Consider the following 23,805-nt stretch of genomic DNA (forward strand, 5'->3'; position numbering starts at 1 on the left):
GAATAAAATTGAAGAAACCAAAAGAAAAGCATAAAAGAAAAGAAAGTAAAGCTGCGTTACCCTGAATAAAGGAGTCCAAAGGAAAGAGAAAGAAGCCCAAATCAGAACTGCAGTCTTTTTTTTTTTTTAATAAAATAATTGCTAGTTACAAGAACTTTACATTTTTAAAATTAAGGTCTTTACCCTCCTAAACATAACCACTAGATGTTTCAAGCCTAATGCAGTGTTTAACAAAATCACAGTAAAGTGAGAATATGCTGGACGGCCTGCAAAGTGCAATGAGGGTCACTCTTAGGGAGGGGAACAGCTAGGTCCTGGGTCACTGGGACATCTGGGCTGGGCGGGCTTCCGCTGGGTCCAACAGCTGGGGCCGGGAGTCCTTGCAGCTGGCAAGCCCCGCCCCTTACGTCACGGGGGCGGGGCGGCTGGAGATGGGCGTCGCGCGGAAGCTCTGTGCCCCTGGATCCCGGGAGGCCTCGAGGAGGGAGGAGAGTCGCCCGCTCCGCCGGGTTCAGGCGCCCGCGCTTGCACGCGGAGCTGGGGGAGCTGAGAAGTAGGTTTTGTTCTGCTTCTTAAAGACAGATGGCTGGACTGGAAGCATAACTCACCACCCCGCCCTTTGGATCTCTGCTTGGTTCTCTTCTGACACCTCGGGATCCGTGGTGACCGTGCTGTGATGAGCGCCCGGGGAGGGACAGGTAAGAGAGACGAGGCTAGCCACCCCCGCCCGACCTCTGCTCACTCTCAGCCCAGCTGTGCCTACTTTTCTGCCACTTCTGGTCCGGGACAGGACTTGGAAATAGAGAAGCGATCACACCATTCGCGGTTATCTGATTTCTACAGGGCAGTATCTTTTTTCTTGAAAGCTGTATTCTTTTGTAAGAGATGGATTGTGCACACGCTTGTGCCTTCACACAGGCACACACACGTTTGTCATTCCGTTTCGAAATCCAGTTGTTGAGAGCAGCTTTGACTGTCTGCACCCCTCCCCCTGGTAATGAAAAGCTTTGGTAATTTCTCCCAGCGAACAAACCGCGGGGTTGATCCCTAGGGAGGAAAAGGTATTTTTGTGTTTGTGTTGGAACTTGTGATGAAATTGTTTTGAAAGGAATGCTAAAAATAATTAACAAATACAAAGATGTCCGCATTCTTCCTGTATACTCCAACTTTGAAGAACTTACTTGTTATTTGGTGCACGCTTCATCTTATCATAAAACTTGTTTTATTTCACCGCGTCAGTTGAGAAAGATGCGGGCTAGTCAACGAATTCCTCCAATCTCGAAAATCAGAAGGCCGATTTGGGACTAGGAATCTGTTCAAAGTATTTTCATTCGGGTATTTAGGATAAGACTACTAAAACTCCTTCTGGCCTTGTTTCAAGACAGCTGTTCACATGGAAGAAGACAATTCTGTAGGCTCAGAGCAAGCCTTTAAGGCTTATCAAGCAACTTTGAAAGATGTGCCAAGGAGGATAGGGGCTTCTGGCCAATGTTACTATATCCAAGTTGAAATTGCACTAGGGCCAGCTTCTATGAAAAGTGCACACACACACACGCACGCACGCTCGCACACACACCTGCTGCTTTCTTAAGAGCAAAAATGAGGCACATGAACTTTGTATCAGAATTCTTAGCTCAGTGTCCTGCATAAGCCCCAACTGCAGTCCACCCCCCAAAATAATAAGGAATTCTTACGGATTTTTAGTTTCACTCAGGTGTACCTTATAGACCGCTATCCTAATTGTATAGATCAAAATGAGATCAAACTGTCGAAAGAACTTGACAACCATTAGTTTATTTAACCTAATATCCTTTGTGTGGGGGGAAAAATGAAAGGTAAGCAATCTGAAATAGGATGTGGAGAATTTTTGACCTTCCTGTAACAAAAACTGAGTAATTCTCATACTTTGTGACTAAATAACTGATACAGTGTATTAATTTTCAGCAACTGGAGGGAAAATGCTTGGAATCTGACTATAATGGATTATTGGAATGGTGACTGGTCTATTGGATAATCACAGACTTTAGAATCAATTTTAAAAGAATTTTTAAAAATGTTCACGTATTAAAGCCTTCATTCATTCCATGTTTTACTTGCTGGCTGATTAAGGTGGAAATCTCTGCTTTCCACCTCCCATGACTTTTTTATTTTATTTTATTTTTTTATTTTTAAGCACAAGCAACATTATTGAGGAATCCTGAAGAATACATGTAACAGGTCACCAGCACTAAGCAAGGAGAGTTTTTAACCTCTGGAACAATGTGCTGGATGCGAGCCACACATGGTTTATAGATAGAGCCCAGGGCAGCTTTCCTGGGTCCCCCTCCCCACATTCACCCCCCAGCCTAGCTCAGAAACAGTGATATTAAGCACGTGCTATATATAATAAGGAAGACTGTGGGAACACTGCAAGACAGGGCTGGGATGGTGCCGCCTATGTGTTCTCCGTTCCCAGACAAGCTATTTTTATAAAGAGATCAGTTGTGTTTTTCCTGACAACTAAACTCTATTTACTAGTATAGAAAGTATAAATTTAATGCCACAAAATGAAATCTGTGGCATTACCACCTATGATCTCCTCACCCAATGCAAGAACTACTGACATTTGGATTATTTCTTGTCAGTAAATTAGTTTCTGTATAGGAATTTTTTTTTTAATTCTAGAAGTACGATATCATTTTGCAACTTTTGTTTACATCTTTCCTGTCAAGGACATCCTTCCATGTCCCTGAGTAGTCTTCCTGATAGCCTCACATGTTTTGACTTGCTTTCCCTATTTGGTGTGCGCACATGGGGGCTTATTACTCTGCTGAAATTCTTGGAAATTTTGGGGATGTTTCCACAGGTTTCCAAATGTAGACACTCCAATTTTTATTTTTCTTTATAATCCGCCACTTTCCATCTACTTTGTTCAGATGTATTTTATTGTTTCTTGTGAATGAGTGTTTTACCTGCTTGTAGGTATTTGCGTCAGGCGCTTGTCTAGTGTCCAAAGAGGCCCCCGGCTTCCCTGGGACAGGAGTTACATACAATTGTGAACCACCATGTGGGCACTGGGAATTGAAGCCTGGTCCACCACAAGAACAACAAGTGCTCTTAACCTCTGAGTTAATTCTCCAGCCTGATGTCTACTTTTTACTAAGGATCACTTTTATAGGGTTTGAATCTATCCCTGTCTTAGTCTTTTAGGTTGCTAAAACAAAGTAGTGTAAACTGGATAGCTTGTTTAAAGAAAAACACAGTGATTCACTTCTCCAAGTCCAAAAGGTCGGGAGGTCTGGGGTCATGGTGTTGATAGATAAAAAGGTACTTGTTTCTCTTGAGCCAGGCTGTGTGGGAGCGTGGTGGTCCCAATGCCCAGTCGGATTAAGTATGGTTTTGCAGCTTGAGTTGGTCATGGTCAGTATGAATGGACTAAGGGCAGGGATGTCTGCTGAAGACATGGCATTGTAAGGGTGGAGTTGTGGTAATAGGCAAAGGACAGTGCCGAACTCACAGGTCCATTCGGGAAACAGGGAATATGGCTCACAGAGAGTTAAGATATTGCTCTCGTCAGATGCATGTGCTGCCCTTGTCACAAAGGTGCCCTCAGAGGTGCTTTGGGAAGTGGCCCTTTCCTCAGGTCATCATGGGAAAACTACTCTAAGGCTCATAACTCCATTTTCCTGGCAGTCTCTTCCTTTGTCCTCTTCCAGTGTTGCTCTCACACTTCTTGTGAGAAAAATCCAAATTTTTGTACCATGTCACAGTCTTCTCGAATATCATTTATCATTTATGGGTTTTTATATTTATTATTTTATATTTATCATTTATGGTTTCCCATGTCTTCCAAACTAAGCATAAACTCTTCATCTCAACACTTAAGACTTCACCCTGGTCCTCCTGTCTTTATCTCTGTTTTTATGTACCATCATTCTGTAATTTGTGCTGTCTGGGATTCTAGCTATATGGGACTGTTCAGAGTTAACCCAAGTCTTCCCAACCTTCCTCTTTTTATAACTTTGCTTTTTTGGAGATCTATAGCTCCCTCCTTCCGGGATTCTTAGCTTCTGCCCAGGTTCTCTTTTCTGGGAAGCCTCTCTCCTTCCTTTCTATCCTCAGGCCTCATACAGTGATTTTTCCTGGGACTTTTTGTTTCCCTAAATTCACATATTATGTGATTTCCCTAATTTGATCTTTAAAACTCGAATTGGATATTTTTACCTGATTCTAGGGTTCTTTTATTCACCACCAAACAATGTGATACCTAAGACAAGGTCAAATAAGTGAGCCAGAGAAAGTAAGGGGAGATTTTTTGTCTGTTTAGTGGCCTGGCTGATTTCTGATTTATAGTGAGAGTACAGAAACAACAACAACAACAACAACATTTTAATGAATGAGTTAATAACAGTGGGCTAGACATGGTGGGCTATTTAGTTATGATTCGAAAACCGTGAGAAGTATTTCATTTAACAGTCTTGGAATCCAAGGCTCAGAGAGTTTAGTGCTTGTAGTAAGTGGCCAGTGGTCAGTCTGTGGGCAGAGCTTGTGTTCTTTCTTGCAGATGCATTTGATGCTGTTTAAACACAGCTGATGACAGTGTCAGCATTGATTCAAGGTCAGTGTGCTGACTCTTAGGACTCCCTTTTTTAATGTCATGAAGATGGCTGAAGGTGGCTGATCTTTTCTTCTTCAAGTATTTTTAAATACCCGATGCAACTTTCTTTCTTGGAGTCTCACCTTAGAATGAACATTTTTTTTTTTAATTGCACATCAATTCTTAACATCCCAGCATCTCTAGTATTTGTAATGGGATGAGGACAGTAGAAGCTTTCAGACTCTGAGATCAATATTAGATATACACACATAGCACATGCAGTAAAAACAGAGAGGGGAGAGCACTGATAAATTACAGCTGGACACATAGCTTTGTTTGATCACCAAAAAAGGCCTCTGATACTTCTAGCTCTATGCCATCAAATCTGTTGCTCTTGTTGACTTCGTTTTTGTTTGTGGTCATAAGTTGACCCATTTATTGTAGACTAGGGACGATAGCACTGCTACTGGTCTTCTGGTTCCCTTTGCTTTTCTGGTGGCAGGCTTGACTGATAGCAACACCCATCACTTTCATGTAGGAAGCAGTACGAGATGCCTGTGCCCACCCCCCCTTTTTTTTGATCTTGTGATAACAGAAGCAGCTACACTTGGCTTACTGCTCTGTTTCTTTTTTCTTTCTTTCTTTCTTTCTTTCTTTCTTTCTTTCTTTCTTTCTTTCTTTCTTTCTTTCTTTCTTTCTTCAGGAAACCCTTCAGCAGGTTTCATATTTACCAACGATTCTAAACTTGTTGGTGCATGTAGCGCTATCATTGTGACCTAGGCTCAAGCCTGGAGAGTTTGCTTTCTTCTTTTTCATATCGTTTACAATTTAGGCCTGTCCGTTATTAGTGTTACATGCCACAATTGTCATGCTTAGCTTACAGGCCCCAGAGACAATTGCAATATCTATGCCGAGACAACTTAAATAATTGGCATTTATAATCCAATCTTCCACAACAGTGCATCGTATATTGAAGCCATTTTTAGTCATTAAGAAACAATGGTGATCCATGTAATTTTATAACAGACTTAAGGTCAGCTGATAAGGTCTTAGGAATTAAGATTTTCATCCACTGTACTGAAATGAGTGAAGAGATGCCTGTCTTTTTCATTACATATCCAGGAATGCCATTTACCTTAAAGGCAAAATTGGAGATTGATGTACTTATTTGATTTATATTCAATAAATATATATGTTTGTGTGTGTGTGTGTATTAATCTGTGGAAGACCTTTAGAAAACATTTGGTGTCACACATTCTTATAACATCTGACTTTTCAAGTGCATACGCTTTTTTTTTGGAGACTCAATAATTTTCTTTTTAGCTACAACAATACTTCCTTATTTACTCTTTTTTTTTTCTTTCGTCATTCCTCAACCTATTTTCCTTTGTAGAGCAAATACTGTTATGTTTGCTTATACAAAAATAATATTTCTGGCACATAAGGAAAATATTGTGACTGGTTATTTTAAGATTAATGTACACAGGGTGGAAATGTCTAGCTGCATTAAAAACAATATTGGATAATAATCTGTGAGGACGATATAAATTAAAAGGGGGACTTTCCATGTAGACTTGAATTGTCAAATTATGTTTTTCAGTGTAGTCTCTAGACCTGGGAAATTGGTATCAGTTCAGCTTGTTAGAAATAAGCTTTCTCAGCCCATAACTGCAGACCTCCTGAGTTGGAAACAGGACAGCCTGTGCCTGGCATGGAGAAAGACTGAGCCTGTTTTTACTAAGCTCGCCCTGAGATTCTGTTTGGGGATAACTCAGCGAACTAGGCTTAGGGGAGATTCACAGGTGAGCAGGCCAGCTTATCCACTAGGCTATGACAGGCAGGTCTGGCCTCCTCTAAAAAAAAGGACCTTAAGAAAGAAAATTCCATCCACTTTCCTATGTCACTTCTTCTATGGAGGGAATGGAGGAAGCCTTGATTGAATGTGGATTGTTGATTACTGGCACAACCATGGCAAGGACCAATGCCTCAGACTCACGGGCATGGCAACGCATCCCCCACACTGGTCAGGCTGGGAATTGGCAAAGGCTTCCCCTGGTCCCAATGTGAATGTTGACAGCATGTGATGCCAGTGTATGTTGACGAAGTCTGATGAGTGTTTACAAACTCAGTGTGTGCAGAAACTAGGAGCTGCCCTTTCTGCACATTGGATATTCACAGCCGGAGACTGCCGGCCTACAGAGACCTCCTACTGAGTGTAGCTAACTCCTCAGGCTGGGTGTGTGTAATAAACACGCTGAGGTTCACGGTGGCTGTGTCGTTGATGTCACACCGTCAGGCACCCGACCCCAGCTTTTCCGTATGCATATCTATTCTTTCTTCATTCCCACACCGTCCGTATTCAGGCCAAGGTGCCAAGCCTTGCAGGTGGCAGTACTAAGACCTTTGTGTTTCTACTGAGCTGACCAGAAACACCACTAATCTCAAATCCCCGAATTCATAAAGCAGTCAGAGTACAGTGTCTAATTCTTAAAGACCCTGTTGGCTAGTTTTATGCCGTTTCGTTCCTGACAGCAGATTCCTGTTTGAAACAGAAGTAAGCAAAATGTTGTTGTGCTTGATAATTAGGACATTTCTACTGAGTAGAATTTAGCATGGAAGCTTCTTTAAAATTGATCTGATATAATGCTAGGCATTGACATACACCTTTTGGGGACTTGAGTGTGAATGTTAGATTTTACTACCGAGGCCGCATGCTTGCCGTACACTTCATGAGATTTTTCTTAAAAAGGAAAAATAAAACAAAAACTTAGCTGGGCAGTGGTGGCACACACCTTTAACCCCAGCACTCTGGAGGCAGAAGCAGCTAGACTCTGAGTTCAAGGCCAGCCTGGGCTATGGAGCCAGTTCCAGGACAGCCAGGGCAGTCCGTGTCTCAAAAAACTTTAAGAAACCCTATCTCAAAATAACCAAAAAATTCAAACACTACCACTTCCCACGGAAATAACAAAACAAAATAAAAACAAAACCAAAAACAACCCAAAAACCAATCAAACAACAACAACAAAAAACAACCCAAAACTTAAATTATTACATCTGTCTCCTCCGCAACATCCCATAATTTAAATGTGGAAGAATTTCATTCACTTCTGGTTGTTTGATGCTCCATTTAAGGAGGTTTCTAAATTACAAGAAGTAATATACTTGTGATCAGAGTTAATTTTAGTCTTTAAAGATAAAAATGGAGGTCTGTTTTCTGAATCAGAAATAAAACTTGGTAAAAAATAGAGGTCATCATAAAGACACTTAAAAATAAAACTTGATTATAATAACCTTAAAGTTAACCAGTGTTTTAAAAATATTTCATTATAGATTTTATATAGAATATCACTTCTGTGTGCTTTTTCAGGCTCTTCGGAAATATCTTCCTCATGTAAATATTTAAATCATAACTGAATAATTTATGATATGGACTTTTATGAGATGGGTTTTAAAGCAGACTAGTGTGATGATAAGAGAACATTTCCTATTGAAACAGTGAGGTGGATCCCACAAATGAGCTCAAACGTTATATAGGCTCATGTCTAAATAAAACCTATTTTGTAGTGCAATAGTCACATCACATTAGTAGCCACAGTAAATCTCTCATTAAAATTGACATAAGTAATTTGATGGTATATCTATAAATAAAGACATACGTAAGAATAATAAGAGTTCGCTTGGATACATGGCCTCTGAGGGTGAACCTGGGACAAGCAGCTAATTACTCTTTGAATAAAGGCAGTCTCTATGAATCTCATTTTTCTTTGATTTAAAATGAAATATTCTGTTGGCTATTTAAGATTATTTTCACCTGTAAGTATTGAGTTTTCGAGTTTCCAAGTCTTGCCATCCTAAGAAAAAAAGATGCATTCATTTTTATGTTTATGTGCGTGTGTGCTTGTGTGTGTGTGTGTGTGTGTGTGTGTGTGTGTGTGTGTGTCTACATGAGCATATGTTCTTCATGTGCATACAGCCTCCTGTGGAAGAGCCTGGAAATGGATCTGTGGGTGTTGAGTGCCCAGTGAGGGTGACAGTACTGGAATCAAACCCAGGTTCTTTGCAGGAGCAGTAAGTGCTCTTAACTCTGAGCCATCTCTCTGGCAGTAAGCCTTACTGTCTTTAAGATGCTTTTCGTGAATGGCAGACATGCCAGTCTTTAACAAGTGATAAGCCTTCCTCTTCTAGAACTACTATTTAGTGGTCTTTTGTATTCAGATAACTTGCATTCATTCTTATGAATGCCTAATAACAACCCTACAGGGTAGGTATTTTTTAATTGCTGTTTATCTTTTACAGAGAAATGAAGGTTGTAAGAAATCCTGCTGGGGCTGAGTGATGGAGTGTGGATTTGAACAATTAATCAGTTGTTAAACTGATTAACAAAAAAAAAAAATCCGTTCTTTACATTCTGTCACTCATACCTCTTAAACAAAAGGATGGTTTGCTTTGATCCTGGGTTTCTCAGCAGCAGCATTCATGATTTGGGAGCTAGTTTTTTTTTTGTTTTTGTTTTTGTTTTTTTTTTTTTTTTGGTTTGGTTTTGGTTTGTTTGTTTTTGTGAGAGACTATTTTGTGTATGTGAATATTTTTCATATTCAATAGCCTCCCTTGCCTGTGACATCGATAACAAAAAGTGCCATGTTTCTAGATACTGCCTAACCTGGCTCCATTTACATAATCAGTAGTCTAAAGGTGAATAGAACTGCCTGCCTTGGCATAGGTGAGCTGGCTTTAGGTCATTTTAAGGATCTGGATGAAACTGACCAAACAGATCTCTGGCAAAGGACCTGCTCATTCATTCAGTACTTGCCATAATTGATTAGCCTTTATTCTCTTAAAGTTTGCTTTGCTTGAAGAGAATTATTGCCAAGATGCATAATATAACTCCTAAAGCCTGAGAGACAGTAGTTAATGTATTTAAAAAATAGTCCTTGGGTACCTACTCTATGCCAGGCATTGTTGGGTTACTGTTAACACAATGAGATGGCTGTATAGGAGATGTTGATAGGCAAACAGTGTTAACACATTGATCTTTATCTTTCTAATAATATTTTTAATACTGTCTTCATAACCACAGTCCAGGGTGTTTACCACAGTTTATGCTCACACTATGTACACACACACACACACACACACACACACACACACACACGCACACACTCAAACTCACACACTCACTTGTCACATAAAACAGGAGTTTGCCTTCCGTGTGAGTGAGTGAAACCAAAGCAGCAGGAGATTTGTATTCTGCCTGTTTAACATGACCCTTTGGTTCTAGTTTTCAAAGTGAACACTTCTCTGTGTGCTTGCTTCCTTTCGGAACATGCTTACTTATTTATTGGCTGGCATTTTGATGCTCTGTTCTGCTCTGAAGCCTGCCCTGGCCTCTGTTTGTCTCACAGCAGCTACGCTCTGAGGTTTGGGCTAATGAGGGAACCTCACGGGACTCATGGCTGATCCCTTTGCTAGACTGTACACCCGCAGGCCAAGAACTGTATGGAGTTGGTGGAGGACCTTGGCTTCAGTGCCTGGGACACAACCTGGCTAGACCTGGGGGAGGGGGCGTTAGTGCTTATTTACTAAATGGCTGGAAGGACAGGATGTCTCTGAACAGCAGAGATGGTTGCATTAAGCGTTCTTGTTAGTTTTAGAAGTCACAATTTACTCTTTAATAACCTCTGTCTTGGAGTTAAAAGAGTTTCCTCTGTATAACAGTGGCTCTTTGGTGGGGGTGGCATGATGAAGCCATGTGTGTACATTCACGGAGGTGTTGAAAACAAGAAGACTCAGACACAGTTCCGAAGGCACCACCAGGTACCTCAGCTCCCAGAGCCCCGGTGCTCACCTCCCAGGGCAGAAAGTGTACTGAGTGCCTTGTGAGACGCAGGAGCATCAAGGACACCTTGTATGATGTCTTCTGTTCTGGATGGGATTAATTCTCACTTTATGTCATATGTTAAGTGGTCTGAAAATATAGTCTTCCCAGAAGAGTGCCCTCCTTGGGGGCTGGAGAACAATGAGGTTTAAATACTTCAGCTGTTTTAAAACTTGATTCTACTTGGCTCGTTTCCTTTGTCATGCGTCCCATAGTGTCACATGATTAATTTCTATTTCCTGGTGACATACTGTAGAGCTTAGCACAGACTCTCATGACTCCAGCATGCAGAATAAAAGCAATAGGGAGATACTAGGATATGCTGATGTTAATGACTCCCATCTAGAGCCAATGGGACTGAGATAGCGCAAGGGGACTGTGGCTGCAATGCATATATGAGGGGTATCGTTTCACTCATTCACTCATTAGTTCAGGCCACAAATACTCATTGAAGGTCTCTACTCAGTCCTGTTCTAGGCTGAAGCTGTATCTGTGAATGAAAATGACAGACTTTTCCACTGTGATGGAGAAGGGAAGCTGCCAAAGGCTAAAACACAAAAAGAGTTGTCTGTAGAAAACGACAGGAACGGTCAATGAAAAATAAAGCACCGACATACACCATTACTGCCATTACCGCCGGAGCCATGACAAACTATCCAGATCCAGTTCTGGTCGTAACAGAACCAGGGTGTTGGAGATGCCCCTGGGGTGATGGTAGGGGATACTATAAGGGACAGTGAGGCTGAGTGGCTCAGATTAGTTTTCAAGCGTCAGCTGTCAGGATTGGCTGATTGATGTGGGATATAAGAAAAGAAAATGTACTCAGAGAGTGCACAGGGGCGGCCACCGACGGACCAAAGCCATCTTGTGGTGGAAGCCGATCTGAGCACAGTATGACTAACGAGCTTAGTCTATTGTGTCTGTCTGGAGACTGGCTGCCTCCGAGGCAGCTCAGTGCAGGAGTCTGGGTTTTAGGAGGAGGGTATGCTTGAGCAAGTGAGCTGGGGTCCTTGTGGAAGCTCTTTTATGATGACATTGCTTTCCCTAATAAAAGAAGAAGTAAGATCAGGAACAGAAAGAATGTTGGGGGATGGGAGATATTAGCTATCAGAGGAGGAAGAAAAACATCTGAAGCACTGTGCATGGAAGTGGGAGTTACCACACCGATTCTGTGATTGCAGCCTGTGCTGACTTGTTACTTGTGGCTGTGGATTTCAAGGGACTGGTCTGGGATGGTGTGTTTCACCAAAGTCCTTTCAGGGACCATGGGCACTGAGGCAGAATGTATTCAAACTCTGTTGTGATTTGCTTTGAATATATGCAGAAAATGGATTTTTTTCAAGAAGGAAATGAGAAACACATTATCAGGTGTGAAGAATGTACAAGAGAGGGGTAGATGTTGGTCATAAAATTTAGACCTGTCAAGGAAGGAAGTAAAACCATGTGGGGATGATGGGCGGTAGAAAGGAAGTTGATCTATTAGTGGAGGATGGATCACGAGGTATTGGGGTCTTATTTAAGGAAACATTCATTTAAATACAAATTGTATTTACATATGTTGGATCTTATTTCAAGTGCTTGTGAGAAATCTACTGACCACATCTAATGTTTCTGAAATTAACAAATACAAATGTTTAAATAAGTCTTCCAGCACAGATCATGGCAAGTATTGAGCATTAATTATGATATCATGTTTATAGTGTTAATATATCACATATTAATATCTTTTTAATCCTGAAAAGCCAAATTTCAAAAATATACTAGTCTGTTATTTTAATAGCATAGTATTGTAAAGACATTGAAGATTACCAAAAGCAAAACATAGTATTAAAAAAGCTGCTGTTGGTGTTTCAATGTATGTTTATTCAGTTTTCAAAATTGATTAAGGTAACTAAGTCATTTATAAATATGGATGAGATTGTAAAGACACAAGGATGGGCCTCTATGCCTCTGGCATACCTGCCTCTCTTCGAGCTGACTGACCCTAGTATCCACCAAAGGAGACTCATTTAGAGATGAGATCCCTTCAAAAATGTAACAGGCTGATTGAAGAAGAGAAGCATTGAACTTTCTGAGTCTGAAGGGACCATCTATGTTTATTCACCCATCATCCATCCACCCCACCCATCTCTCTAATAAATGTATTTGTTAATATGTGCTAATGGTTCCCAACATATGGTGGTAAAACTATAATTTTTTTTTTTTTGTCTGTGACTTGATACCAAAACAATACAGATTTGGTAGAAACTATAATGTGCTTCAGAATTTGAACTTTAGTTTTTTTTCTCTCTCACCAAGCCAGAGCAGCAGCTGCTCCTGGTCAACCATGCAATCACATGGATAAGGGCCTAGTCTTTCACAGGGTGCTGTCATGTTGCCAGCGTTCTGTGCATACAGGTCTTCAGTAGATCACCGAGATAGTCCACGCTGTGTTGAGAGATAGATGTGTTAGATGATTTTGCCCAACCTTAGGCTAATGTAAGTGTTCTGAGCACATTGAAAGTGGGCTAAGCCATGATTCTTAGTAGCTGGCTATAATATATTTGACATAACATTTTAAACTTTCTGTGGCTAGCCCATTCTACAGAGTGAGTTCCAGGGCAGACAGGGCTATACATAGAAACCCTGGAGAGAGAGAGAGAGAGAGAGAGAGAGAGAGAGAGAGAGAGAGAGAGAGAAATGTGTATACATAAAATATTGACTTGGATATAGCACCATGGTAGAATACTTGTCCAGCATGTGTGAGGCTGTGGCTATTTTAAAACTCAGCATCTCACACAGACAGATTAAAAAAATGTTTATACTTTTATGCTATATATGCATTTAATACATTTACATGTATAAATGGTATAAACATGTATAAATGTGTACATGAGTAATATAGATACACAGAAATATATATTTTGTATATAATATATATAAGTAAATATGCACTTATATATTATATATACTTATACATATAAATAGATATTCACATTAGAGAATTGAAAAAACTTTTTATGTAATGTGTCTGAAAACTGTAAAAATCAATACTTTTTCTAGTGTAAAACAGTATTTTTTGGTAGATATTTTAGTTATATATTGTTCCTTTGCCCTTTTCAAAATAAACATGTTGTATTTAAAAGGCCTAATTTGATCCTTTATTAAGGATATATAAATATGGGATTGATTTTTATGACGTTCTTCGTGTGTGTGTGCTGTGGTGGGTGGGAGCTTTCTTCAGCTGCTTTCTTCAGTGAGAGTTCTGTGATGGAGAACCAGAGCCTTTTCTGTCTCTTTCTAAGCTTCACCCATGGTGTCTGGCTTGTGGTGAGTTTTCAGGACGTGCCTGCTAAATGACTTGGGAATGGACTTAGTTTTAAGCGCCCATTTCTAACAAGATATGAGGGCAATGTTCGTGATCCGAGTTGACCTTTTCCTATTTAGGGCCCTTAAAAAAATGACCAAACTACCATAAACATTTATTTCTTAGAGGTATAGTGAAAGTATGACTTAGCTTTTTATAACCTTTCCTAACACCTCCTTCCGTGATAATGATCACCCGTAATAAAAAGTAATTACCTTATGGCAGTGTTTCAGTGAGGCAGCAACCTAGCCTGGCCTCATGTCTATACCTAAACTGTAGGATATGCATGCTGACATGGGATTTAATTCAAAAAGTTCAATACAAAGAAATAGTATAGGTAGCATTCAAAAGTCCAAAGTTACTTCATTCAAGAGATCCGACTTACTTACCTGGTGTGGAAAACAGATGATATAGCTTCACAATTCCAGAACTACCACTTTCTAGTGAAATAAGCTTTTGTCATCAGAAAACCCCACGTAAGATACATCCAGATACTTTTTATGCTTATCTTCTATCCTAAAGAATACCTGAGGTCAAGGAAAGAAACTCCACTTTTGTAAGTAACAAGACATTCACTGCTAAGGGAGCCATGCCAGTAAATTATCTTGGTACCTCATGTAGCAAAGAAACCCACAAAGATAGGAAGTGATCTTCCTGTCATTCCCATGGCACGTAAAATAGAAAATCTGTCTCCTCGGGAGCTAAGCCTCTTGTAAAGTATGTTAGCGAATTGGGTCATAGATGACATAGGTTGGAGCAAGCTCAAGTTTTACCAGGATGTCCTGTGCTTCCGGCGTGGCCATCTCAGATGTACAGCCAGTGAAACATTCCTGAGATAAATCTGCTATGAAAGAATTCCCGTTTCATATTTGGAGACTGCTGTAAAATTCTCAATACTAAATAGGATTAGGAGCAAAGAAAAACTTTCATGCTTCATTAGTGTTTTCTTTCTTTTTTTTTTTTTTCAAAGCTAAATTGAAATTTATTTTTATTATTCTAAAATTGTGTGTATGGGTGTGTGCATATGAGTGCAGAGCTCTTGGAAGGCCAGGGCATGAGATCCTCTAGAGCTGGAGTTTACTAGTGGTTGTGAGCTGTCTGATCTTGGTTACAGGAACTCCCATTTCCTAACCCTGGAATTATCTCAGCAGACCCTGAACTGTTTTTTTGTTGTTTTTTGTTTGTTTGTTTGTTTGTTTTTTTAAACTTTGTTCTTTGACAGAAAGTTGAGTCCCTAACATTTAACTATTCAACCATTTTGATGACTTGCTTACTTAACAAATGTTCTGTAAAGGTGAATCTTTTTTCCTTTCTTATTTGTTATTCTTCTCCCGTATATTACGTTCTGACCAAAGTTTCTTTTCCCTCCAATCATCCCAGGCCTCAGCCCACATCTCCCTTAGATCTTCTCTTCTATTTCCTTTCAGAAGAAGAGCAGGACTCCCAGGGATAGCAATGAATGTAGCATGACAAGTTACAATAAGACTAGGCACAAATACTCATATCAGGGCTGCATGAGGCAACCTTGTAGGAAGACAAGGGTCCCAAGAGCAGGCAAAAGAGTCAGAGAGTCACTCCCACTGTTAGGAGTCCCACAAAAACACCAAGCTATACAACCATAATATGTATGCCAGAGAACCTAGCTCAGACCCATACAGGGTCTGTGACTCTCTACGCCCTGGTTAGTTGATTCTGTGGTCTTTGTTCTCATGGTGTCCTGACCCCTCTGGCTCCTAAAATCCTTCCTCTCCCTCTTCTGCAGGCTTCCCTTAGCCCTGCCCAGTGTTTGGTTGTGGGTCTCTGCATTTGCTCCCATCAGGTGCTGGATGAAGTCTCTCTGATGACATTTGGGCTGGTGGGTTGTGAAGAAAGCTATAATTCTGTCAAGGTGACGATCCATCATTCTTCCTTGCCAAGCTTTTGGGTACGGTAGTGGACATTAGTCCACAGAAAGAATTAATCTTTAAATTCCACTAGCCTGGTTGTGGTGCGTGTTTGTAAACTTGACCTTTCTATATTTTTGGTTCATTTCAGCCTTTGTCCATGAGATTCTGTTTGTATCAACTGTCAAGATATATATATTTTTTTATTTTATGTTTAAATGAACTGGGCTTCCCAACAATGTGTGAGATAGCATGTTCAGAACTGCCTGCTAACTTGTTAGATATTCTTGGTTTTGAGCTCCATCCCAGAACCCCTGGGTCGGAAACCAAACAGCCAAGGTTCAAGAAATTCAGGTACATGCTGAGAAAGACAATTGGAAACAACTATGTGTAAACCTGTGTTTGTCTTTTAGACAAATGACCTCATGTGTGTATTTGAAGTTGTTTGTTGGCTGGTGATGACCTCCAAAACTTTTAAGTACTAACTGGGCCCGAGAGAATTCATTATCCTGTATTTACCTTTGGTAATCTTTCCTGCTTCCAACATGCCAAATTAAGCATTCATCAAGGGAAATGGAGTTTTGAGAACTTAGCGTGTTTTTAAGTGATTTGTGTATAGTAAGTAACTGTAATAGGCACTAAATGTAGGTATACTTCAGTAGTATATCTGTATATATATATGTATACACACACACACACACACATAAATTTAATTTCCTAGGGAAAAGAAACATGCCTCAAGGAAATTAGCTCAGGACAAAGTATCTAAATCTTAAATGTTCTTTGGTTCCACTTGATCATCTTTGGACTTGAAGTGCCTGATTCTTTGAATGGTTTAAAAATATGCTTTTCTTAATCCTCAAGTCAGAGTGCCAGTCAGTGGCAGAACATCAGGCCAACTGTACCGTAGGAACCTTGAGTTGTTGAATCATGATTGAATCATGATTCAAACAATGATGAATCATCAGTTGCGGAATATGGATAAATCTTGGAATTAGGAATGGTAACCTTGAAAAAATACCTTAAAAGTATCTCACTCTAAGTTATTCTTTGAAGCTTCTGTCTCCCAGGTGCCAGGCTTGCCCCTGGGAGCAGCTGGGAAAGAAGAGGAGGAGGGTGTTGCTGTCCTTAGCTGTTACTTAGAAGATGCTCTCGTTAACTGAGGAGCCAGGTAACTAAAAGATGAATGTGGCCAGTGACTGGATACGAGTTAGAGTTTAAAACTTAAACGCAGATGAGTATCTGGGGTATGTTGTCACTATCATCTATTCATACAAACTCTCAACTAATACAGCAATGTTTAACCTCTACTTAGCGTTTGTAAAGGGTCACATATTATTCTGAGGGCTTGAAGTGTTCATCTGATGTTTACAACAATCCCTTGAGTGAAGTTAGCTGGTAAAAGAGGTGCCAGCAATGGACATTGATCCCTGGTCTCAGTGAGTGCTCTTAACCACCGCTACACTGCTTACCGAATTTATAGACCCAACAGCAGAGAGAACAGTGCTTTCCTGAGTTTCTCAGACCTGGCAGAGAGGGTTCCTTCTACCAATGGTAGAACGATGCAATCATAAGCCGCAATTGATGAGCCGCGCGTCCTCAAATGTAGATCTTTTCTTTCATCCTGGCTTCAAAGAGAAAACAGCGGTGCTGAGTTTGTGTTTCTTTTTTCAATATTACCACTTTTCTCTAAGGGTACAATGATCAACAGAAATTTGTTGATCATCTAGCTTTGGCCAAGTCCTGAACGGACACTAGAGAGTAATGGCCTAAGTTCTCTACTGAAAAAGAAAGCCAAGTATAGTAACTGAGCCGTGTGTTGGATGGTAGTGGTGGCAAAATAGGGGATGCCCTGCCATGCTGCCTATGTGAATTCTTTTTAGTCAAACTAAAAACAGGTCAGCAGTTCAGTAAGGGCTAGTGTGTCGAGTGGGTATTTTGGATGGCAATCCTCCTAATAAGAGAGAACAGTGTTTGCAGAAGGACAGAGGTTATTCTAAGGTCTCAACATATTGATAAGTCATCCTGATGCTAATAAAATTACACATGCGTGGGCTCCACTGTAGGTCCCCAGGATCGGAATCTCTTGGGAAGAGACCTGGCAGCCTGATTAACCATGCCCTGGAGCATTCCTATCAGGGGAGTTTGGGAAACCGAACAACTAGAATACAGTCAGCTCACAAACATGGTTGGAATAACCTTGGGAGAGAGGGGGTTTGGGGATGAGTATGGGTGGTTTAGAGGCAATTTCTTGTCACATTTGTTGGTTGTGACATTGGTGTGAATATCCAGCGTTGGTTACTTCCCAGGTATTATTGGTACATTGAACAGAGTATCACTTAGACTCCAGCAATCTAAATCACACTCTAGGCGATGCACTTGAAGTTTGCACTTTAGCTCAACATACAAGCTTCCGAGCCTTTGCTTGGGGGTGGCCTAAGAGATAGCAGACCACGAAAGTAAGGGCAAGAATAGTTTTCATGTACAGTGTGTCCCATGATCTAAACGGCATCCATTTTTTCTTCAGCACACTGAATTTGAGAGATTACTTGTGTGGGTCAAATAGCTGTTAAATGCCACAGCTAATATGTGAGCCTGCAGCACAGCAGGAGGATTTTGATGTATAAAGATGTGGTAAGGATGATCAGACACGTGAAATGTAAAGTTGGTTTCATAAGGTGTAGAGTAGAAGGCTGTCCTGGGGCAGAAAAGGAAGAAACAGGGAGAGGTTGATGAGATGCAGAGTGAAGTTAGATAGGAAAAATAAGTTCTGATGTTCCATTGTACAGTGAGATGAATATGGTTACCATATTGTATTGAGTGCTTCGAAAGAGCTAGAAGAAAGAAATCTGAATATTCCAATCGCAGAGGAATGGTAAGTGCATGAGGTGTTAGCTATTTAATTGGCTTGACTTAATCCTCATAAGATGTATACATACATTGACATATATCTGTAAACACGAATAACCATTATGTGGCAATTAAAGTAAAAATTATTTCAAATGGTGAGCACAGTACTTACTACAGCTCCAGCTAAAATGGATGAACTGTGAAACAGAGTTGCTGGAGTCAAGTCTCCGGAATGAAGAACTGACAAAAAAATAATGTGGCCAGTACTTTGTTGCTCTTCCTTTTAGGAGAAGCTAATTATTAATACTTTGTCTCTGTTTTAAAATGCTGATTATCTGTGTTCTTAAAAAGAAGTTAAAACAATGTGCTATTGGTACCTTGATGCAAACCACCTCGTTGAGTAGAAAGTCTTCAAGTTACGTTCTACTGATTCTAGATCACAGTTAGTTAACTAATCCATGGCTTGCAACTCCGTGGATGGTTGCACAAATGGGTGTGTGGGTTGCAAACATCAGATTGGTAATGATGAAGTGTATGTGAACGTCAATGATCAAAAACTAAATCAACTGTGTGATAAACCTAAGGTGTTTTTGGCAGTGCTGGCCTGCGTCTTATCTCACAGAGTCACTGCAAGCCTGAGTTCTGAACACACGTGTGCCTTGCAGTGAGCATGCTGTTGCGTCATCCAGGACCAATGAGTGCTACCCAAAATGCCTGGGTTCATATTTGGGCCTACTGCATTTAGGTAGTGTCTTTGTGTAGTGTTTAAATGAGGACTTTCTGCTCATATAGAAACGTAAGGCTTGATTATGGAAACCAAAGATTTTTGTGATGTTTTCCTACCATTGTTTCCCGGCATGCAAATATCAGATTAGTACGTTTTTGGATTATATTGCGATTGAATGTGTGATTTTAAAAACTGCTGTTTGAATTGCTGTGTTGTGTTTCAAAACAAAGAAAAAAATCATTAAATAGATTCTGGCATAGGATTAGGGCAGACTTTCTTTTTTTATGGATCGTATCTTTTATTAATTTATTCTCTCATGAATTACATCCCAACCACAGTTTCCCCTCCCCCTGCCCTCCGTCCCCACCTTCTTCATCCCTCCCATCTCATCCTTCCCCATCCATTCCTCCTTCATTTTACTTCAGGAAAGGGCCTACCTCCCAGGGATACCACCAAACATGGCCGAGCAAATTGCAGTAAGATTAGGCACTTCCCTTCAGACTAAGGCCAGGCAAGGAAACCCACGGGTCTGAAAAGCAGACAGAAGCATCAGAAAAGCCCCTGATCCCTCAGTTAGAAAGGATAGAATGTCTAATAATTTCTTTTTTTTTAAATCATTTCTTTTACTTTTAACATTATAATTACCTCATTTCCCCTTTCCTTTTTCTCTCTCCTAACACCAAATATATTCCTTCTCACTCTCTCAAATTCATTGCCTTATTTTTTAAAAATGAATTTCTAATAATGTCGTAATGATTTTTTTTATTATACACTTATGGAAAATAGTGTCCTTTGCATTGACAGTTATGATATATCTGAAAAATATCAGAGATAATCTATACACTGCATATTAAATACTCAGCCCAAATTTAATTCATTACATTTAAAAATAAGCAAGCGCACTCATCTTATTAGCATGTAAATTGGCTATTTCAAAATGAATTTCCTAGCTTCTATTATCCACAAATGTTTGATCTGCATACCTGTTTTATGTACAGGTATATCTGAGGTCTCATAAAAAAGTTTCTTGAGGGAGAAAGGTTCATGAATGGGAGGTTTCAGAAGGGCTGCATTCTTCAGTCCTGATGAGATTTGACAGGCTGGGGTAGGATGGTAGGGGAGGAGGGCTCCACTTTTCTGAGGACTAGGGGAGGGGAATAAGGGGGGAAGAGGGAGAGAAGGAGGAACGGGAGGGGTATGGGAGGGGGCTACAATAGGGATGTAAAGTGAATAAATGATAAAAAGTAAATTTACATTAAAAAATAGAAAAAAAAGGCCTGCTTTAGATTAAGTGACCTCCAGAATCTATACATTAAAATATCACGAGCCTCGATGATTCTAATGAAACTTTCATGAATGCTTATTGTTCCAATAATAATATGAGACTCTTTTTCTCAGCACTGACATACCTTTACTTGGTTGAATTAGGAAGTTTAAAAGGCTCTTGTGAGAAAGTGCTTGCATGCATCTGTGCCCTCCAGTCCTACTGGCATTTTTAGCTTGTTTCTACAGTAAGAGTCCAGTGTATACATCTCTCAGACTGAAACTGTGGATCTATTGACACCATAAATACTTTCGCTTCCATATAGAGCTTGTGACTTTCAGAATATGTATTTCAACACATTAGTGAATGTTGAAACCAATACTATTATGATGAAAGGGGGAGGAAGAACAGGAAATGTCCATCTGCAGAGCCGGTAGGAAGGGCACGGACTGTTTGTAGAGCCTTTGTTTGCAGTAACATGTCCACATACGTTAGGCTGCCTTCAGAGAAGATACTTTCTGGAGTTGGTAGGGAATACATTTTGACAGCTACTGAACCTGGCTAAACCTGATAGATTCCTGGTCATTCTGTTTGCATCAGTCATTTACACATCACTGTGGCCAGAATCCCTGACAGAAACAACCTACAGTGGGGGAGATTAATTCTCAAGGACTCAAACAGTCCTGGTTCATCTTGGCAGAGGAAAGGGGAGGGGCATCTTGATTCATGATGTCAGAGTGTGCCTCGGAGCTTTTCACATGGCCACTGACCTGGAGGCATTGAACAGCCGAAACTGGGACCAGGATAGTAACTTCCAAATCCACTCCTAGTGACCTTACCTCCTAAAGGCCCCTTAACACAACCTCCCCTCCCCCCAACACACACACACAAGATGGCACCACCAACTGGGGATAAGGGCTCAAAATATGTTGGAGACATTTTACATTCAAACCACAGAGCTTCCCAGAGGACTTCAGTTTTAAACTGAAAATTCAAGCATTCCTACCAGTTGGTCAATTACCTCCAAAAATTTTGTTCTCCGTCCCATGAGAGCACAACTTCTCTCCATCAGGCATAAGTTTTCAGATCCAATTATCACTTAAAAAGTAAGACTCGTTGACATTGACTCTACGTTCTATAGCTTTCACTCACATGTACTTTATCACTCTCCCTTACACACACCTACACACACATGGACACACACATAATCAGACAATTAGCTTGCCAGTGCACCTCAAGGTCTTGAAAAGCAAGAAAATCCACAAGCAGTAGACAGAAACAAAAAAGTGATTAAGACCAGGGTAGGAATTAATGAAATGTGAATTAAGAAAATAATATAAGGAATTAATGAAAAAAGAGTTGGTTCTTTGAACCCCAGATTAGATCAATAATTTTACCTACACTAATGAAGAGAGAGAAGAGATAAGTTAAGAGAATTAAAGAAGGTATGTGTTGCAACAGATGCTAAGAAATTCAGAAAAACTTTAGGACATGAACTAAAGACATAGTCCACTAAATTGGAAAAATCTCAAAGAAATGAATGAAGGTCTCAAAATACATAACTTTACCAGGTTAAAACAAGACGAGAGGCAACATACCCAGACTTATACCAAGGAGTAAGATTCATGGAAAAATCAGTCAATCAATCATCAGTCAATCAGTCTATCTCCCCACTGAAGAAAATGTTCAGGCTCAGTTGTGAAGAGTACAGGGTAGTGGTGACTGGAATGATGGCTTGGTGGTGTAGAGTGCCCCCTAGTCTTCCAAAGGACTCAAGCTCAGGTGTCAGCATTCATACTGGACAGCTACAGCCACCTGAGAGTTCAGCTTCAGAGCAACCCAATCCTTTTGACCGCCACAGGGACCTTATACATGGGCATGGAACCCACACCTGGACACAGATACATGTGTAAAAATAATCAAATCTTTAAAAAAAAATAAAGTATATTTTTAAACTATACAACAAAAGTTTATTGTTGTATAAAAAATAAACAAAATACCAGATAGTAGGCCCTCCTACATACCTATACAAAGCTATATTCGCAATCTTTTTTTTTTTTTTTTACATTTATTTAGCTCTGTGTGAGTATATCTCCCTCTGTGTGTGTCTGCGTGTGAGTACGTGGATACCAAGATGCATTTGGGAAGGTCAGACAACTTCTGGTCATCAGGCTTGGTGCGAGTACACCTCCCCACTGAGCCACCTTGTTGGCCCTCCCCATTCAGTTTTTGCTTTAAGACAAGGGTTTGCTAAGTTATTCAGGCTGACCTTGAATTTGTAATCCTCCTGCGTTAGCTCTCTAAGTAGCTGAAGTCCCAGGCCTGAGCCACCACGGCCAGTTCCCAGCTATCAATTTTAAAGACTGGGCAACAGTGCTGATGAGCTGGAATTCTTCCGATTCTGAGCTGCTGGGCTGTCAAGAGTGGAGTGGCTGAGGGAGGCGGTCCGGAGTGGTGAGCCAGCCCCAATGCACTAAATGCACTAAAATTTGTGGAGAGAGGAGGAAGGGATGAAATAATGTATGAGTGGATGCAGAGCCTGTAAGTTTAAGAAGATTGGGAAGGCACAGGGAAAAGCAGATGCTGGCATACATTGGCAGTGAAATGTTTTCCAGTCAGTATGCCGTCATTTCTCTGAAACCGGGTGATTTGGGGGAAGATACGGTTCTTGCCTGGCTGTCTGCCATGCGAAGCTGACTGCCTGTGTGAACCAAGTGGGTATTTTTGTTAGGACAAGGGTGTTAGTCAGAGGTACAATGAATTGCCAGAAGTTAACACCTCCTGCATTTGTTCCATGTTTCTTTAGTTTTATGTTTACATTGTTGGGAAATGGCTCTGAAATTTAAAGAGCCAAACGGTATTTAGATTGTGATGGGATGTTGTGGACACCAGGCAGACATGCAGTGTTATGTCTTAATAAGAGTTTAATTGCAGTTAAAAACTCCCACTTGAAGTGTGCAGAAATGATAGCAAATCATACCAACTCCCGCTTTCTGAAGTTGGAGATGAGTCAGGATGGCCCCTGATGTGCGTACACAAAAGCGCTTAGTGTGATATTAGCTATTTTGCTCTGCAGTGTTGATTACTTTGTGGAGTATTATCTCCCTTCCTTACCCAGGATACCCTTCATGAATGTTACAGCTTAAAAAACAAACAAAATTCTGAGTGCCCTTCCCCGCTGCCCAGACAGGGTTTCTCTGTAACAGCCCTGGAACTCACTTTGTAGACCAGACTGACCTCAGACTCACAGAGATCCACCTGCCTCTGCCTCCCCAGTACTGGTA

General features: G+C 40.5%; 1 protein-coding gene across 3 annotated transcripts in view; it reads left to right on the forward strand.

Moving 5' to 3' along the window:
* Positions 1 to 430: 430 nt before the first annotated feature.
* Positions 431 to 23,805, forward strand: part of Atp10d (ATPase phospholipid transporting 10D (putative)) — an 87,147-nt gene continuing 63,772 nt past the window's right edge. Inside the window, exons 1-2 of one of the 3 annotated variants that reach the window (XM_021654650.2) lie at positions 434 to 698; positions 16,737 to 16,851. The gene's annotated coding sequence lies outside the window, so the exon portion shown is untranslated. Of the gene's footprint in view, positions 699 to 16,736; positions 16,852 to 23,805 lie in introns of all 3 variants that reach the window. The other 2 variants (XM_060380729.1, XM_021654649.2) reach the window with 2 other exon arrangements.

Source organism: Meriones unguiculatus, chromosome 3 (assembly GCF_030254825.1).
Source record: "Meriones unguiculatus strain TT.TT164.6M chromosome 3, Bangor_MerUng_6.1, whole genome shotgun sequence".
NCBI lineage: Eukaryota > Metazoa > Chordata > Mammalia > Rodentia > Muridae > Meriones > Meriones unguiculatus.